The following is a 15,400-nucleotide window of genomic DNA, read 5'->3' as shown; positions in this document are numbered from 1 at the left end:
ACGAGCTTCGCGCTCGGGTAGTGGCTTTGGAGAATATGGTGCAGAGATTACAAACACCAGCAGCAGCATCAGCAGCATAATCAGTACCACCATCATTAACGCCAACAGTACCATTACCACCTCCAACCACAACCACGTCGTAAACCTCAACTTCACAATCTGTCCTACTAGCATCAACGTCATACGCACCATAGATACCAAGGAGTACCAAAAACAATAACTGACGAAGTATTAATTCATAACTTCATTGGAGAAACATTCCACAGCGATTATGTAATCTCTAAAGTCTTAGAGATTATCTAATCTAGCCCTAACCATAAATCAGTTAAGCGAACCAAAATGATAGAAGGAAGAGTAGAAACCCTGACAAAAATGGTGTGTGATTAACAAGCTAAACTTGCTTTACCAACAGCATCAACAGTACCGTCAGTATTACCAGCATCGTCAGTACAGTCAACATCCGAATCAACAACACCGATAACATCACAAACTCCGTCAGTTCAAGAATCACTGTGGACATCATTACGAATCAATAACGTGTATATTGTATCAACGAGTTATGAAGAATTAACTCATTCCCTCTGAAGAAATTATATGTATATTATATATATATATATATATATATATATATATATATATATATATATATATATATATATATATATTGAAATAAATCTTTCCGTGCTAAGCTATTATGTGTGAATCTTAACTACTCGGTTAATTCATATTACAAATATGCAATAATGTACGTCCTTCGGCCGCAACTTAACCAGCGTTAACTACAATCTCTGTCGCAATTCAACAAATTCCAATTCATAATAATTCAAGTATATATTTGATTTTACACTTTCATCATCGATGTACCCAAAACTTTTCAGATAACATCATTCGTACTTTGCGAAATTCACAAGAATTCCACGAACTGAACATCATACATCAACAAATAACGAAGTATTGATTCATAATTTCAATGTCATTAAAGAAATACTGTGTAAAAGTTATGTACTTTTTAAAGCCTTTAGGGATTATTCAATTCTAGTTTCAACCGTAAATCAAATGAGTTTAATTTAACATTAACTCATTAAATCTATGTTACATCTGAAGAAAATATACATATATATATTTTCATAAAGACTGTAATAAAATTCTTTTGTACAAAATATTAATTGTGAAATTTTTTTTTAACGGGTAGGTAATACCCGAGAGATATATAAATTCACAATTAATATGTTACATTCTTCGAATCTGATTCAGCAAATCATCCATTATACTCCCTACTTTCACAACAATATACATTCTTTTATAGAAATCAAAACAACCATACTCATTCAAAATTTAATTACATATTCTGATTTTGAAATCTCAAAATTCAACTTGAGATATGACCAAAATCACCACTCTTAGATCCTTACATCTTTCACAAGCTATATTTTGACTTCAAAACTGTGTTAGAACATCAAATGTATGTTAACGATTACAATCTGTGTTCAAACCCTTCAAAAATTTCTGAAGACACTTCGAATGATGAGCAATCGAGATGATGATCCAACCACATGTTACCCTCAGTTATGTACCCGAAAAACTCTTGAAACCAAAGTAAAAGTTTAAACAACGTATCCGCGTCAGATTCTTTGGCATTTATTAGCAAAAATAACTTTGCGACTCCTATTCAAAGTAGCTAGTTTTGTCACAGCTCCAGCAAGTCAACCTCGATTTTTCAGTCAGACTAACCTTATTATAACCTTGAGATATACACCATCGTTAGCAGGGAACCTTTTACATTCCACCACATTATTAGCAGATGTACCAACAACTTCATTACCCTTTGACTTTAGCCTCTCCAAAAAGTCATTATAATTATTCATTGAAACCCCATCACTTACTCATTCACATCTTGTAATGAGAATTGCCATACGAATCATTGAGAATTAGCAATCAGTATTTTGAAATCTCGCAGCATGTCTACGCCAACAGTTATATGTGTATATATAACGTCTATCTTCTGGACTTAATTTGAATGTGAAGTTTCTGAAAAACACTCCGAACTACGAATTGGTTCTCCGAAAATGGAAAACATGCTGATGAAGCAGCAAAAACTATAAACGACTTTAAATGGTAAAAGCTGGATGATAATGATGAAGTGTGCTGGCAAAGCACAGAAAAAGAGAATTTTTGGAATTGGAAAACGGATTGAGCAAAGTAGGAAGGAGGCTGTGGACAAATTACAAAGACTGAACCTAACTTCAAAGGATCCAAATGATTCAGTACCTGCTGAAGTCATTAACGAATACCTTGCTCCTGACTCTAAACCCCTGTGGACAATATTCTTCATCATCCTCTGATATTAGAAATTCTAAAATATCATCATATCTTTCATTATAAATATCCTCCATCTTTCTGAAGATATTTTCTTAATTTTTCTTATTTGAAATCATTTACCTCTTCGCGCTATCTGTATTACATCATAAAAGAAACTATTTTAGTTTCTAAATTCTGAAACATTCAAGTTTAAAATAGGAATATTTTGAAGTAGTGTTGGGAACTGAAGCATGAATTAGTATAATATAATGACACTTGATCAACGCCATTATATTACAGTAAGTTATGTTGAGTTTCTAAATAGAACGTGATGATTCACAGACCATACCGTCATCATGTGCCATGCTACACGGCTCTTGTATTCTATTTAATCTCTAAACATATCAAGAAAAATTTTCTTGATGATTCGGTCTTTTCCAGGGTATTCTGGTAATTTACCAAATCAAAATTGTGCCATTACCATTTCTTTCTTAGAACGTAAACTATGTTCATTCCGAAATCCATAGGTGTGAATTCCGGACCATTACAAGAGATGCTTAGTCGCAAGAAGAAGAAACGAAAGAATGAAACTCCAAAATAGAAATTGGAGTATAAATCGCAGCGAATATGAGAGAGCATTAACTGTGGATGACAATGATTATAGAAGACAGAAGCAGGGACTTCGAAATATAAGGGAAGATATAAAACCCAACAACCACCCAGAAACTACAAACCGTGCATATCAATATGTATTGCAATGTAAAGACACGGGAAAATTAACAACACTATAACCCCAAGATAATAGTAGAAGTAAATAAAATCCTCCTGTGGTAGATGAAAGAGAAGGATGACAGATGTAAAAATTAAGAGTATATCAAGGATCAAAATAGGATGGAGCATATTGATAAATACTTTAAGGTATGAATTGAGAAAGAAAGAATAGAAGATGTGAGTTGTATGGAAATGGAGAGGGTGGATTTATAGACAGAGCAATCGAAGCAGATTATCGCGTATAACCAAAGAGGATCCTAATCTCCTTAATTACCGACGTATCAAATCTTATTATGAAGATCTTCTTCTAAATTCCTTAAATTTCGGAAATCAATCTTGACTACGCCACCTTTTAAGTCAAACCTGCATTTATTCATTTTCATTTTTAAATGATAGCTTCATTCGTGCTCTTAGCAAAAACAAATTATTTTATCCATATTACAAAATAATGATAAAACTCTATTTATCAACTCATATTTGCCATGAAAACGTTCTTATCGTTATCCATGACGACCTCTATCAAATTTCGGGGACGAAATTTCTTTAACGGGTAGGTACTGTGATGACCTGGAAATTTCCAACCAAATTTAAACTTTAGTCTTTATATGTATCCAACACGATAAGCAAAATCTATAATGTTAAAGTCTCGAAAGTTTGAAATCTATATTCATGTAATCAAGTTACCATTTGACCATGCCTGACGATTCAAAAACATTTATGTGTATATAGATGTGTGTATATAGTACTTATTAAGTGAAGGTATTAGATATATAATACTTTACAAGAATGTATTTTGTTTCAATATAAGTTTATTATGCTTATCGATGGATTTAGATGAAAATATAAAATGATTGATTTATAAGATACATTGAATTAGGATGAAGAGTCTCTGTTATGAGGTCCACTTTGAATTAGGAAACCCTTATTTTTAATGGTATTCGGAATATTTGGAAAAGTGATTGTATATAAGAACAAAAGTGTTAATTATTGAGGATTAGACAAAAAGTTGGTGGAGGATTGAATTTCATAACCCTTGTTATTTGATTCGATCGATACTAAGTTATTTTATTTAGAAAGTTTAAGGGAACTAAGATAAACGTTAGCGTATAAAGGAACTATAGGTTTAGAGTGTAAACGTTACGTGTTATATGTTTTTAAAATAGACTTTGAACTATTATTAGTTTGAAAAACTAAATATAATATTATTACGTTAATATTTCCATTATATACGATATATACGAGTTTACTTTTTTTTTATTAATATGAAAATATATATATATATTTTACGAGATGATGAATTATTATATTATAATTAGTCAACAAACGTTTTGATCTAAACTAATATTATTAAAATTGTTTTGATAAATAACGAGATTATGGTTTATAAAAGTAAATAACCAAATTACTCAAAAGATTAAGTTACACTTTGAGTGGGTTAATTTTTCATTTATTTAAGTCTATATTTGGATAAAGGTACGAGTCATAAAACGTCCTGATTTAAAATAATATATTTTGATAAACAACGAGTCACTGATTTATAGAAGTAAATGACCACAATGCTCAATTTTATAAGTTATATTTTTATAAAGGAAATTTATTGATGAGTAAGTCTAATTTTTGTAAAAGGTACACGTCGCGTAACGTAAAAGGCTAGTTTTCTAAACGTACGAAAGTGCGCTCGAAAAACAGAAAGCGGTACATGAGTCGTGAGACCACGACCGTGTCATTTTTGTAAAAATTATATTTTTACCATGAGCGTAAATATAATATAATATTTAATTAATTCTAAAGATTAAATATATTATATTAAATATTATATAAATTAATCACTTCCACGTTTTTTTCATATGTTATGTAAACGTAATAAAGCCATAAATTACGGAAAGTTTAGGTAGTAGGTGAGATTAAAAATCTCTATAAATATCGAGCGTACCATTTTTTTTTTATCTATCTCGATCTCATTTTCTCTAAATATACATATACATACTTATTTATTATTATTATTATTATTATTATTATTAAACTTATTATTATTATTAGTAGGAGCGATATTATTAGTAATATAAATAAAATACTACGACGAGGTCATACGCGTGTTTTTTTTTCAAAACTGGGCTTCGAGTAGGATAGGGCTAAGGAAATTATGGGTTATAGCTATGGAGGTGATGAGTATGATTCATGGATATGCTCGTAAGGCCAATCTAGTGTTTATCATCTCCGTCGCGTTTACGTACCTTTCCTGCGATATTGAATCTCAATATTGATACGTGAGTACTTATAATTTAATTTTTACATACTAATAGTGTATCCCTGACTAGTGCTCGAGTATATAGGATTATGCATGCTTGTACTTTTGATATTGCCATTAGATAGGTTATGTTGAATCTTAAACTAGTTACACCTGCGATTGAGATAAGGTATAAGATATGCATGTCCTTGGAAAGCTAGCGAAAAATTAAGAACTTTTCCTTTAGATATCGAATGGATTCGATGAACGGATTAGAAGTTATCGTCAATTGAATTTTTTGTAAAAATTATTATTATTATCCTTGTTGTTATCGTCGTTCTAACTTTTATCCAATTACTATTATTATTATTATTATTATTATTATTATTATTATTATTATTATTATTATTATTATTATTATTATTATTATTATTATTATTATTATTATAATTGTTATCATTAAAATAGTTATTAGTGTTATCCTTATCATAATATTTATTATTATTAGTATTATTAAAACTAATATTAGTAACACTTAATTAGTATGATTACTATTACTATCATTAAAATGAACGCGATATAAAAGACGATTTAAAAGCTATTAACAAATTGATTAGGAAATAATGAGTATGAGTATCATGATGAAATTTAAAGATATTGATTTAGATAAAACTATCATTTTTCAATATTTATATCACAATTATTATTAAAAGTATTATAGTTAATATTAAAAATGGTATCTTTACAAAAATTATTATTTTTTATAGGAATATCATTGTTAATATAAAATTTCATTATTAATAAGAATTATCATATTATTATAATACCATTTTCATAAATATAAATATTGTTATTATTATTAGTAGAATAATAATAATTATTAATACAAAATAATACAACTTTTACTTATTATTATTATCAATATTATTTTATCAAATAAAAATGTAATACAAATAATATAATTATCTTAATAAAACCTATCATAACATTTTTATGATATTCAATAAACTTTATAAATTTTATTATCTAAGATATATAAAAGTATATTTTTATATAAAGTTTTATTTATTAATAAATAAATTATATTATCTACTCTAATAAATCTTTTAAAAATATTTTAAAAATATAAAACGACGATATTTAAGACTATATAATAATCATGTATAAATTTTGGAAATCATTTTTGCGTCAAATTGACTTTTGTTAACTTTTGCATATTAGTCTCGAGCATTAGGATTGTGGTACACTATGACCTTACTTAAATTATTAGACAAATATTGACCATCATATAAATATATATAATTAATTTAGGTTCGTGAATCCAAGGCCAACCTTACACTTGTTCAATGATGTTATATGTATTTTTACTACAAAATACAGTATGGTGAGTTTCATTAATCCCTTTTTAAATGCTTTTGCAATATATATTTTTGGGACTGAGAATACATGCGCTGTTTTTATAACTGTTTTACGAAATAGACACAAGTAATCGAAACTACATTCTATGGTTGGATTATCTAATCGAATATGCCCTTTTTATTAAGTCTGGTAATCTAAGAATTAGGGAACAGACACCCTAATTGACGTGAACTCTAAAGATAGATCTATCGGGCCCAACGAGCCCCATCCAAAGTACCGGATGCTTTAGTACTTCGAAATTTATATCATGTCCGTAGGAGGATCCCGGAATGATGGGGATATTCTTATATGCATATTGTGAATGTCGGTTACCAGGTGTTCAATCCATATGAATGATATTTTTGTCTCTATGCATGGGACGTATGTTTATGAGAAATGGAAATATGAAATCTTGTGGTCTATTTAAATGATGAAAATGAAATGATTACTATAAACTAATGAACTCACCAACCTTTTGGTTGACACTTTAAAGCATGTTTATTCTCAGGTTTGAAAGAAATCTTCCGCTGTGCATTATCTCATTTTAAGGATATTACTTGGAGTCATTCATGACATATTTCAAAAGACGTTGCATTCGGGTCATTGAAGTTCATTAGAGATTATTATTAAGTAAACGACAGATTAAGTCATTTATAGTTTGGATATTATGAAATGGTATGCATATCTGTCAACCTTCGATGTAAATGAAAGTTTATATTTTAAAAACGAATGCAATGTTTGTAAAATGTATCATATAGAGGTCAAGTACCTCGCGATGTAACCAACTATTGTGATTGGTTTATAATCGATGCGGAATTCGTCTGGATGGATTAGGATCGGGCGTTTCATTTACTATCTTCACCGACCATAAGAGTTACAGCACATATGTGATCAGAAACAGCTCAACATGAGACAGCGACGTTGGGTAGCATTGCTTAACGATTATGATTGTGAACTCCAATACCATCCTGACAAAGCGAATGTTATAGCGGACGCTCTAAGCAGAAAAGAGAGAGAGAAACCTCTCAGGGTTAAAGCTTTTAACCTAATCGTATGTACGAACCGTACATCACAGATTCGCGATGCACAACTGGAGGCTGTGAAACAAGAGAATGTCGATGTAGAATTTATCAAGGGATTGGACAAGAAATTCGACATAAAAGAGGATGGGACATAATATTTTTCTAACCGAATCTAGGTACCAATGTTTGGTGGATTGAGAGAACTAGTGTTGGAGGAAGCACACAAGTAAGGGTACTCAATTCATCCTGTATCAGATAAAATGTACCAAAATCTGAAGCCATTTTTTTGGTGGCCAAATCTAAAAGCTAATATTGCTACCTATGTCGAAAAGTGCTTGACTTGCGCTAAGGTCAAGGATGAACACCAGAAACCATCAGGGCTACTGACTCAACCAGAGATTCCCCAGTGGACGTGGGAATGTGTTACAATGGACTTCATTATGAAACTGCCAACAACTGTGGGAGGTTACGACACCATTTGGGTTGTCATGGATCTTCTCACTTAGTCTGCACACTTCTTACCAATAAGAGAAACTGAAAAGATGGAGAAGTTGGCACCAGTTTACATAAAGGAAGTCAGCTCTAGACATGGAGTGCATGTATCCATTATATCCGATCGCGACAGCAGATTCACTTCTAGATTCTGGAAAACATTACAGCAAGCAATGGGGACTCGTTCAGATATGAGTACAACATATCACTCCTAGACAGATGGCCAAAGCGAACGAACTATTCAAACTCTAGAGGACATGTTGCGAGCATGTGTCATTGATTTCGAAAACGGATGGGATAAGTATTTACAGCTAGCTGAGTTCTCATACAACAACAACTACCATTCGAGCATCAAAGCTTCACCTTTCGAAGCATTGTAAAGAAGGAAGTGTAGATCTCACGTGTGTTGGAGCGAATTGGGAGATAGTCATTTGACAGGTCCTGAGATTATACAAGAGACAACGGAGAAAATCGTACAGATTCAAGAACGATTGAAAGTGGTTCGGAGTCATCAAAAGAGTTATGCCGATGTTTGAAGACAAGATTTAGAATTTCAAGTTAGCGATAAAGTCATGCTTAAAGTATCACCCTAGAAGGGTGTGGTACGGTTCGAAAAATGAGGTAAATTGAGTCATAGATATGTTTGACCATTCGAGATAACTGAAAGAGTTGGACCAGTGGCTTACAGATTGAAACTGCCATAAGCACTCAGTGGAATACATGACACTTTCCATGTATCTGAGCTAAAGGAGTGTCTATCTGACGAGAACTTGGTGATTCTTTTAGAGGAACTGCACATCGATGACAATCTTCATTTTATTGAGGAACCTGTTGAGATCATGGACCATGAGGTTAAACGCTTAAAGCAAAGTAACATTCCTATCGTTAAGGTTCGGTGGAACGTACGAAGAGGACCAGAGTTCACGTGTGAGCGTGAAAATCAAATGAGGCAAAAGTACCCGCAACTGTTTCCAGAAGGAACTACTTCAGAGGACATTCACTAAAATTTCAAGACGAAATTTTCAATAACAGGTGGGTAATGTAACAACCCTACTTTTTACGTCATTTTCGTTAACTGTCTGTTAACCGTTTTAACGGTGTTTATTTGAATTATGTGTTTCTAAGTGTATTTAATGCATACTTGATCCTTGGAGGGTTACGTGAATTAATATGGGTTAATATTAATTTATAAACCAATTTCAATTAATGAAATACGATAAAAACAACACGGTTTGAATAACTGCAAAAACTACTTTTAGTGTAACGAAATGCTCGAGTTTATTTTTAATAATTATTTTAATAATTATTAACTTTGTAAAATATTTAATTTATTAGTATTTTAATAAATTAAACAATTGGTTGCGTTTTAACGATCGGTTTAGCGTTTCGGACCTTCGGTACATTTAAACGGCACTTAAAATGGACCACAAGTATACGCTTTTGGACAACACGAGCCCGGGATACCCATGTGGGCCCCATTTGGCCGAACCCCCTCCTCTTCCCTTTTATATTCTATTTTGGGCTTTTGCTTGGTAACTAGTGTAGTTAGGGCCTAATTCTAATTAACTACTTAAATAAAACACAGATCATTATCCCCTAAACCTAAAATAATCGACAACCTCCTCCCTGCTGCTCCCTTGTGTTCGTCGATCATCACCAACACCACAACACCACTCAATTTTTCTTTTTAGATTAAACCTTCAACACAAACGTTGCAATTCACATCGATAGCTACACGTTGATGTAAAAAATTTAGTGATCTAAGGTATAATTCTCTAAACACTAATTGATATAAATCTGATTTAGATGATGTTTTATAGTGTAAGATGGCTATTGCTCAAGTGTATACGCGTTTATGTTAATTGCTTGCGTTAATTCGACCGTTTAATGTGATTAGGGTTAATCCCGAATTTGTTTTGCATGGTTACAGAAACTTAAATTTGTTGAATATTAAATATTATTACATATTTAGAATCCTCTCAAATAATCAATAATTTTAGGCTTTGGATTTGCGTATTTTCGATACCGTATGTGTAAGTTATGATTAAATGAAGTTTTGTTGATGAATCTGCGATTTATTTGAATTCTGGAAAAATGGTCATGGAATTTAGTTATATACTGATCATAATTGTGTATATAATTCAAAAAAATTCAATTTAGACTAGGATATCATGCTATTTGGTGTTGTAAAGCTCATGTTATGCTTAAACGAAGGTTCTTGACAAAACTGATTTGCTCGGCAACTTAAAATAAATTCTGAAAGCAATTTGAAATGAGATATTGAATCAATTCTTTACATATATGTAAAATTCATATGTTGTAGATAACTTTTAATCTAGGCCTTGTGCTATATGGATTGGTATAGCTTGCGTAACGTGCGTGCGAAAACGATAATCTGTATTTTGTCCAAATCTGCTACGTATGCACCTTTAGCTCTATAAGTTGATTTGTGCATGGTGTGAGAACTTAATATTTTGTATATTTTAATCTTTGCATGATATATGACCAAAGTCTAGTTTATGACAAACCTTGAAACATGATACATTATGCACAATATGGCCGTAGTTTTGATAACTACTGATTTGAGTTGAAACAGAAGTTTGCGGAATAAACTATACTAATTGGCTAAACAAAAATGCCTCATCTTTTGATATGTGATAATTTGACTTGTTTTTGAACCATGGCCACTGACCTTTCTCTAATTTCATTTTCCAAGCTCCGGTTATGCCCAATATAAATTTGATGCGCAGATTGAAATTGATTTCATGCAACGTGTTTTGTGAATATGGTTATGTGTTCCATGTTAAGACTATATTATTGAACTCATGAATGATTGTAGGTTAACTAATGATCATTTACATGCCTTAAGTGAAGCTTAATTGCTATATTCTCATACGTGTCTTAGTTTCACACTACTTAACATGCGGTATGACAACAAAGTCTGAAATCGATGAAACTTAATATTGAAACTGAAAATGCATGTTATGAACCAAGTTTGATTATTTGAGCAACATTTGACATGAACCTACTGATGTGCTGACTTTGGTTGACTTTTGTTGACGTGCATGAACTAGTTGACTATGTGTTGACTTCTACTTTGAAACGCGTCAGTCTGAGCAATATGTCAACTTACTCTATGAAACCACTATTGTATAAGACATAAATATTGACCAACCTAAATACGTATACTGAGGTTGCATTACTCGGCAGTAACCCGTACAAGTTATTTTTCTTACATTCGTTCCGAGCTTTTCAGAGGTGAGTCTACAGTCCCGTTTTTTACATATTTTAAGGGATGGGAATACACGCTGTAACATTTACATTTTTACAAATGCTTTTATTTTTGACACGTGTACTATTTTACATATTGAGTTATTGTTCACAAGCCCCTTCTTGAATACTTTTATTACCTTTGGGTAAGCACAATTTAGATGGACGGATCCGTTAGGTTAGACAAACCTCATCCTACTATAAATGTGGTGCATTTACTTTGAACTGTATGTACACTCGAACAAGTGTATACATTTTATGGGGTAAAGGATAAGTGTAATGTATACTATACGCAGGTCTTTATGCTTGTATTCAGGTGCTCATGGATTATGTACATTTTACAACAATTGGATTGTACTTATTGATATCTCGTGGTCAAATGCAAAATGAATTATTTTTTTAAATACTGTTTTTCAGATACTATTTTACATTACTTAAACCTGTAGATTCATCAACATTATTGTTGACCTGTTTTTGCTTGTTTTATTCTCCGGTCCATAAGAGGTATAGCTTCCGTTGTGTGTTTGACGCTTTGGTATGGCCATGGAGTCAGCATGATTTAATAAAGACATTTATTATTTTCGCATTTAAACTTTTAAACATGTTTAATACTGTTGGCTTGTGGTTACGATCACAATAGTATTGCTTATTGATTATTGACTTATGGTTTTTAAAGTCAACTTTTTAATAAAAATTAAATGCGAATGCCTTTGAAACATCTCATATAGAGGGGTTAAATGTTATTGTGGGACCTATGATTAACACGCAGTCAGAATATTCCGAGATGCACATAGATTACTTCAAACATGTGATGCATGCCAAAGGGGAGGAAATCTCTTTAAACGTGATGAGATGCCCCGTCGGAATATTCAAGAATGTGAAATATTTGATGTGTGGGGTATTGATTTCATGGGACCATTTCCTTCTTTCGAGAAAAATAAATATAATCTGGTTGCAGTTGACTACATTTCCAAATGGGCTGAAGTAAAAGCTCTTCCCACTAATGATTCACGGGTAGTGGTTGATTTTCTAACGAAATTATTTTGTCGATTTGGTTTTCCTAAAGCTTTAAATAGTGACCGTGGAACCCATTTTACTAATCAACTACTCGAAAAAGTTCTAAAAAGATATGGAGTTAATCACCATTTTTCTACAGCTTACCACCCTCAAACAAGTGGTCAAGTTGAATACACTAATCAGGAATTATAAAGGATTCTCGAGCGAACCGTCGAAAATAATCCAAAACTCTGGTCTCAAAAATTAGATGATGCATTATGGGCTTTCCGAACTGCATATAAGACACATATATGGACTACTCCTTTTAGGTTAGTTTATTGTAAAGTTTGTTCTCTACCAGTAGAAATTGAACACCGTGCATATTGGACTTCAAAACAATGTAATTTAGATCCTAAGGAAGCCGGAGAGAACCGACTTCTCCAATTGAATTAACTCGATGAACTTAGACTTTCTGCTTAGAAAATTCACTAACATATAAAGAGAAAACTAAAAAATGGCATGATGTTCATATTAAAAACATTAAAAGTTTTCAACCATGAGATAACATTCTAATTTTTCAATCAAAATATAAATTTTCTCCTGGAAAGTTACGATCCAGATGGTTAGGTCCTTTTACAGTTAAAAAATCTATTCCAACTGGATATGTTGAATTATATAATAGAAAGGGAGACATCTTTAAGATAAATGGTCACCGTTTGAAAATCTACTTTGAGAAAGATAAGTTACCAGTAGGGGAAGTAATTTCCCTCACTACCATCAATGCTTGAAAAACATAAATGTTTTTTTGTAGAATTTTTAAATAAAGTTTGTAATCCTGTTAAAATTTGAAAATCCAAAAATTTCAAAGGAAGCCGCAGGCTTTGCTCCTGAAGCCGCCAGCTTGGTATAACACAGAAAAAGCTGCAGCCATCTAATCATAAATGCTTTTTGACAATGAAGTCGCTGGCTTAACCTGTGAACGGTTTTTAAACCCTAATCCGCCTCATTTTTCATTTTTCTCACCCACGATTATCAAAAACGCTCTCAACCTTCAAAAATCGTGGATTTCTTCATCTACCTTCAAACATCCATGGCTGGAAGAGTACGTTTCGATTTATAATTCTATATTGTCAAATATTTTTATTTCTGCAAAACTGCTATAAACTTCTTCTGTCATGCCATGAAGCTGCCGGCATACACGACAAAGCTGCCGGCTTCATCCCTGCTTCTTTAAATTGATGCTTTTTGCTAGATTATTTCTCTGGGATTTATTAGGAATTGCTTAGAAATCTCTGTTATGATAAATTATTGCCCTGATTATAATGCTAAAACCTAAAAATCTAAAACAGTAATTAATAGGCATATGAAGCTGTCGGCTTTGTGTCTAAGCCGTCGGTTTCATCTTAAATTAACACGAAAAATTGAATATTGTTGTTCAAACTAGTAAACATAGGTTGGAGAGCTACATATTTTGCAGGTTATGAAGCTGCCGGCATGGGCATATGAAACCGTCGGCTTTGTTATAAAAAATGAATCTATATTTTTATTGCTAATGTTTGTTCAATTGTTTTAAAACATAGATTTAGAAATAGGGAGGAGCCCGATGAGGGTGAGATTCACATTGGCTGGGCTTCGTTACATGAGTGATTAAGGTTCCCACAGGATGATGCTAGGTTTCAAGCTATGGCTCTTAGGCTTAAGAAAATGTTACGTCAAGAGATGTTAGCACCATATTTGATAGATCAGTCAGCTTTGAATCCTGATAGGTTAACAATTCCTTTTAGGGAGATTATGCGTACTGAGTATTTGGTTCCTTTGGTTGCTGGAGGGGCAATGCTCGTTATTATGGAGGAGTGGGTTAATTTGTTTAAATTTTCATATGCCGATTTACCCTACTCTTACTTATGAGTTACTGGCTAAAGCTGCATGCTCACATCACATTCAAAGTGTGAAAGATACTTCGTTCTTTACGTTTCGATTGAGTGGTCGAGAGCAGTCGATGAGCATGATGAATATTGCTCATGCATTAGGTATTTATGGTGAGTTTGTTCAGGCTTTTGGTTTGGGAAGTTTCTTGCTGCTGCTGCTAGACAGGGTCATCCGGGCCCTAATCATGATGCTCTTTATTATAATGATGCGTGGATACAATTTGGTGTTCCCGATCTCGATTTTCTTAATCCTAATGTTAGGAGGAAGCACATTGCTTTTCCTTACATGCAATGCTTCCAGGTCTTGCTCTCTCACACTATCTCCTTGCGAAAGGAGAATACTTGAGAAGTTGACTCAGCTCGATTGTTGGTATTTGTCTCAGATGTTTAACCAGCATCCGGTTAATATTCCATATTATGTAGCTAATTATTTGAGTGGTTCAGCTAGGGGTAGGAAGTACGGTAGTGCTGTTTGTGGTGGTCACTTTGTGAGTTTAATTGCACAGTGGTTAGGGATTCCGATTAATGGTCTTGGTACTCTTCAGGGTGAGGTTGGTCGTGTTAATGTGACGATTTGGTTGAATTCTAAGGTGGTTATGCGTAGTTCGGGTGAAACTTTGTTCCGTTTATTCAGCCCGTAGGTCAGTTGATGCAGGATGCGCACCAACAGAATGCACCACATACTGAGGCTTCTAGCAGTCGTATTAGGGGTAGTCGTAGAGGTAGTCGTGGTGATGCAGATGATCTGGCATGTGTGATTGAGATGATGACAGCCCTGAACAAATGTTAGAGTGATATGAAAGATTTGATGGGTACTCTTCATACTGAGGTGATGAATAAATGCCAAGAGGATAGGAGTGCATTTGATGAGCATAGGAGGCAGACTAGGTATGAGCTTGGACGTATAGATTACTCGGTGCAGTGGGGAGTCCATAATGATGAGAGATTATATGATTATTACCCCAGTACTCAGCCCTTTGACCCTACCTATTATGAGC

This window comes from Rutidosis leptorrhynchoides, chromosome 5, assembly GCF_046630445.1.
Source record: "Rutidosis leptorrhynchoides isolate AG116_Rl617_1_P2 chromosome 5, CSIRO_AGI_Rlap_v1, whole genome shotgun sequence".
NCBI lineage: Eukaryota > Viridiplantae > Streptophyta > Magnoliopsida > Asterales > Asteraceae > Rutidosis > Rutidosis leptorrhynchoides.
This window is presented reverse-complemented; position numbering follows the sequence as displayed.